Here is a 6,097-nt window from a genome sequence, read left to right as displayed (position 1 = left end):
TTTAGTAGTACCCATCCTCATCAAATCGTGAATACTTTTTATACTATCAGTTAATCCGATTATGTCATTACACATTACAAAAAGGATTTCCTATCTTTTGAATAAAAGAATATAATCTCGCCTCTTTATCATTTACGAGAAAAAAAATCCGTTTAACTTGAAGATGGTAAAGAAACTTGTATCATTAGCTAACGAAGTCATTAAAGAGGAAGTGTTGTGTCATAATAGTAAAGGTAATAATGGTGGTCTTATTGATTTTTGTTACTCTTAATCAAAAAGGTTTTGTTTCATAAGAGGACCGATTCTAAAACCGTGAAGTGATATGTTATCATTATTTTTTTCCCCCAGTGATGTTTTAACTAGAAAAATGTCGTAGGATAGTGACGTTAAGTAGTCCATAAGAGACACAGATATATTACCTTTGTTTTTCCTCTTACTATCCTTGGAAAAATGCCCATGAGTCCTCTTATTTTGGGAGAAGCGACCATGGGAAGAGGCCAGTAATTATTCAAAAACTGATAAAATGATTTCCGATAGAATATTTCTTCGTTGTTGCTCTTGAAAGAACATACACGAGAATCCACCGAGATAAAAATAACCAAAATATGAAAAGCTTCATTTTCCTTCCGCAGAGAAAAGGTTGGTTTCTCCTGTGAAAAGTAGGAGGAAAAACGAGACACCCGTTCTCTTGGGAGGCGAAGACGCAAGGAATTATGGAAAGACCTCAAGGTGAGGCTTGCGCAAATTTTTTCCCATGAAGGGAGTTTCGTCTTATAAATGTCAGCGAGTTCATGTTAATTTTATATTCAATTCATTTTTTTATAGTTATACATATGACATATGTGAGCAACGGAGAGAGAGAGAGAGAGAGAGAGAGAGAGAGAGAGAGAGAGAGAGAGAGAGAGAGATTCTTAAAATGACTTCAACCCAGTGACACGAAGATTACCTTGTCAATGACCTCTCGTTTTGAGCTCAAGAATTTTGACTGAGAAGTAAATATTCACATCTTTTTTCTTTCTCTTCTCTTTGTGTCTCTCAAACCCACTAGGATTTTAGGGACATATCCACGTAGTCTCTCTTCTTCCGATTCGAGAATGGGAGGATAGTCCTAGATTTTGGTTGAGGGTGCTTCTGTATCGCGAGGCCAGACGAGAGAGAGAGAGAGAGAGAGAGAGAGAGAGAGAGAGAGAGAGAGAGAGAGAGAGAGAGAGAGAGAGAGAACATCTGAAAGTTCAGATAAAAGAACGGTACATAAATAGCAAATAACGACTACAGGAAACGTATATATTCCCTTTTATTATCCATATATAGCTGATATTTTTTACCAAGGCTTCAAAATAATGATATCAGTGATATGGCAACGGAATCTGTTTATTTTTCAATTTTTTGAATGGTAGCCTGGTGTTAGGGCCTAAGAATGGTATTGATAAAGACGGAAGGTCTCTAGACAATTTCAAGCGAATAAGAAAGTCTAGAGATCCAGCTGACATCTCAGGTGAAGATCAAATTAGAGTGGAGTTACAAAATAATGTAGACCTACATCATCTCTGTAGATAAAGAAATCATACGAATATTACAAAGTCACTGTAAGCCTTGTATATACATACATACATACATACACGCACACACACACACATACACACACACACACACACACACATATATATACTATATATAATATATATATATATATATATATATATATATATTATAAAGGAGATTATAACGATGGAACTTGTATGATAGAATTAGAAAGTAGATGTAATGGTTAGCAGAAAAAAATTCTCAGTAAAGCCACTGCAGGATTAACACCCAAAGAATTCTAAACATATTATAAAAAGGCGATATTAACTGACTAAAATAGTACAGCTTACCTTAAAATTCCCGTAAAACCTAAGTCAATAGTAGTTTTTATCTCATTCTGAAGCGTAATGTTGATTATGTGAGCGTAGTCGACGTCCCCCTCTTCAAACTGTTGAAAAAGAAAGTGACAGTAACAGTGCAGTTCAGAGCGAATTCTCAAAGATTAGATAGTGAATATGTATAATTATTCTTATACAAAATTCAGTACTTGATAGCTATTGCAGGTGACGCAAAGATATGAAATATTTGTCATCAAAGGTAATGGATGTGCTGTGTTTGCAAAGGAATAGCGAAATGATGAGGGGGCTCCATAACGATGCTTTAGGCTTTTACTTGCCTCAGTTTTCAGATTTGCTGTAGGTTGTGCTGCATTATTTATGGGTGAAAGATGAGACATTCGATATTTGATCGTTGTTTATGATATTTCCCTATGAATGAAATAAAGTCTTTCCAGGAAAATTGTAAACTGACGACTTCTGATAATCTGAAAAATTAAATATTGTCTATCCTTTTCCTAAAATGCTTACGATTAAATGTTATTCATGGGATGTGAATTATTTAAGCATAATCAGTATAAACAAATTATGAGTCGTCCGTAAAAAAAAATATAAATAAAAACGTTCCCTGGTATTACAAGGCGGGCGAGAGGCCGGCTACAAACGAGAAAACACTTTTTTTTTTAGCTTCACTTCCCCGACGTAATTTATTATGAATCTTAAAATCGAATTAACTTCACAAAACTTTGTTCGAGTATCAAACATAGCATGCAGTTTCAAGTCTAAAAGAACTGTAAGTGCTGCGTTTTTTCTGAACATCTTACATACATACATACACATTCATACATACATATAACGCAGAAACAAAATAAAGAATTTAGTGGCTCTTGATCTTGATAAATGCAGCGAAAAAAGTAACATTACTTCATTACAAAAAAGAAAGACGTTTTCGTGAAACTGCACATCAACTGCCTCCAGGGGATCTCTGACACTGACTCATATCTAAAAGAACTTACCACTAGACTCTTCCGGGGGATTTCCCCTGATTGCAGCATTAAGAGTCCTGGGTCAATTTTCTCTCTGCAGAAGTTTCGGCAACTTCTGTTACTTTTTCTCCCAGAGAAGTTGAGTTGAATGAGGGTTTTCTTTCTTTTGGATGCGTCGTCTTTTACAAGAAATTACTCCTTTTGTTTATGAGAATCCATGCATGAAAAAGCCTTAATGGCTGAAGAAGGAGCACTATAAAATAATATCACAATTATGAAGGTTGAAAGAAAACATTACCCGCAATGCATTGCAGACAAAGAATTCACTTTATTTTCCTCAATGATCATTAAAATGAAAACAAACTCAGCGAATTACAAATGGAAAAAAAAAACTATCGATAATGAAAAGTCTGTACGAATTAATATGTTCACTCAGCCTTTCAGATGGCATATAACTTATTGTGTAACAAATGTACAGCAAAAATTTAGTTAAGGAATAGTCTTCATGGTGCCATTATTTAAAAAGAAATATGATTTCTATATTTTTATTTAGCTAAGTAGTTACAATAATTTAAAATTTTCATTGATATACCTTCGAGTTGAATAGATTAGAGTTGAAATGCTGAAATCGCAATATATCAGAAATGTGAATGTGGAACTGCAAAAGTTATCTAGAATATAATAAAATTTTACTCTTTTAAATTCAATTTCAATTAATCAAGTAGGAAAAAAAATCTAAAGTGAACTATACCAAGGTTATATATTTACTGAACACGTGCCACATCCATAACATTTCAAATAACGTTCCTATTTATGTCTAGTTTATAGTTTCTAGTTTTCTGTAAAAGAAAATAAATGAGAAATGGCTTTATCTGTCCGTCAGCACTTTATCTGTCCGCCCTTAGATCTTAAAAACTACTGAGGCTAGAGGGCTGCAAATTGGTATGTTGAGCATCCACCCTCCAATCATCAAACATACCAAACTGCAGCCCTCTAGCATCAATAGTTTTTATTCTATTCAAGGTTAAGATTCGCCATGATCGTGCGTCTGGCGCCGCGAGTCCAACACATCTCGAGGAGCACCTGAGTGTAGGGTTGCCAGGTCGGCTCCACCTAAGAATGCCAAACACCTCCCAGAAATATGCCTAAATATGCAAGCTGATTGCGACTATATATATATATATATATATATATATATATATATATATATATATATATATATATATATAGTATATATATAAATATATATATAGATATATATAGATATATAAATTATATATATATATATATGCAAGCCCGTACCCAGAGTTGTTTTTATTTGTGGGGGTGAACGTCTTGCCCGAACTGGACCTTTTCCTCTATAAATGTCATTGCATATATTATATATATCAATATATATATATATATATATATATATATATATATATATATATATATAGTAGGTATATACAAGATGAAACACTTGAATAATACGGTAGGTCACCGTTCAAAGGATTAATGCCTTTGGCTGTTGTTGTTTTAGATTAAGCCTTGTGCCGAGTCAGGCACTTGCTAACGCGGCCCGTAGGAGCCACAAGGGAATAATACCTTCCCCGATATTCAAATGCAGAAGCCCCAGTCGGAATTCACAAGATTAACAAAGATTTCAATTGAGAAAGAAAATCAAACTATTTATGAGTAGATATTAATAGAGACACAGTCTGTTCCCCAGTGTTCCTTAGCATTTTCGTTTAGAAAATTTACCTTATAGTTGCGAGGTTAGAATAAACAATCAACAAAATGACAAACAAATTTTAAGGAGCAGTCATAGGCTGATTCAAGAGAGTTGGGGAGGGAACATTTTACGACCGGATTATAATACCCAATACCGCGAAGAGTCGAGAACTGGAAACGGATTATAAGCTTATGAACGAAGAAGCGAGACCTGACGCCACTTGATATGTTTATATCAGAGATCACTGGTTTATATCTTCTTTTCTGAAGTGCATCCATTCAGTTGTAATTATTATTAATAATACTTTGGCTATATCTCTGACTATCAAGACTTTTATCAACCTTTAATATGCCAAATACAATGCCAAACGTTATATTTGGCAGTATGAGACTTTCATACTACAGCGCATCGAGAGTTTCATACTGCATTATACGCTGTACAGAGAACTGAATTTCTTCAGCGCATATTACACTTGTTTAATTCTAACACTATATTTGAAAAAAAAATGATTACCTTCTAGACAGAAAGGTGTTAAAAGCGATTTGGTTTTAAAGATACCACAGCTGAATGAATGGTTAGGTAGCATATAGAGTGTAATCCTGAAATAAATGAAGCATCAAAGAGTGCTAGTAGCTTTACGGACAAAGAAAAAGGGAATAGAAATAAATGTGCATGAAATATGAATAGAAAAGACGTAGACGTTTTGAAAGGTTGGCATCCGTGGAAATATGACGATGTGGTAAAAAGGTCAGCAGAAAGGGAAAGAGGAATGAGTTGTGTTTTGCGTCTGTTTCACTGAAGAAAAAGTGGTGGACAACTTGGCGAAAAGCTGTGGAATTCTGGAGTCTTTGAAAATATGAGAGGGAGACCGAGCAAGTCGAGTCTGGATGAATTGCTTCAGTTGCTCGAGAGGAAAGGTTAAATATCCAGGAAGCAGGAGTGTCTGTGCAAGATAAAGGTGAGGGTCGTTCTGCTCCTCAACCTCTTTTCCTGGAGCATGCAACAGATGATGCTGTGTCAATTTACTTCAATAGAGGGTTCCTCCTTGATGGTGAAGGGGTGAACATGATAATGACTAATAGTCACGTTTTTACTCTGGAGCCATCAACTATTGGTGGTGAGATTGAAGATACTAACTGGGTTATGACAGAGTATAATCGAAAATTATTCCATACTATTCGTTGCTGCAAGCCTGCCAATTAGTTAAGAACAAAGGATTATGCGTTAGACTCTCGTTAGCAAATGAAACCTTCGTTAGTTTACGGGCTCAGGATTTCCATTTATTAAACGAAATTCAGATACAAATGTATCTAATATTTTGGTGGTAATGTGTATATACATTCATAGACCGGCATTAATAATGCTATTTAACGTAAACCAGCGATTAAATTAGCAATGAATATTCGCCACATTAACAGAGTACAATTGTTATTTGAAATAATTCAGTTCTTATTTCATTATATTTTTTAACTCTCGTTGATTTTCATTAGAATAAAACGTTGATGGTATTGTTTCATTTTCAGGTTTTCGATTTATAT

General features: G+C 34.6%; 1 protein-coding gene across 1 annotated transcript in view; it reads right to left on the bottom strand.

The window, feature by feature from the left end:
• The window catches only part of LOC135203544 (uncharacterized), a 94,754-nt gene extending 92,776 nt beyond the window's left edge, over window positions 1–1,978 (bottom strand). The window contains exon 1 of the mRNA XM_064233277.1: window positions 1,875–1,978. The gene's annotated coding sequence lies outside the window, so the exon portion shown is untranslated. The remainder of the gene's footprint in view (window positions 1–1,874) is intronic.
• Window positions 1,979–6,097: the final 4,119 nt, after the last annotated feature.

This window comes from Macrobrachium nipponense, chromosome 36, assembly GCF_015104395.2.
Source record: "Macrobrachium nipponense isolate FS-2020 chromosome 36, ASM1510439v2, whole genome shotgun sequence".
Classification (NCBI taxonomy): Eukaryota; Metazoa; Arthropoda; class Malacostraca; order Decapoda; family Palaemonidae; genus Macrobrachium; species Macrobrachium nipponense.
This window is presented reverse-complemented; position numbering and strand designations above follow the sequence as displayed.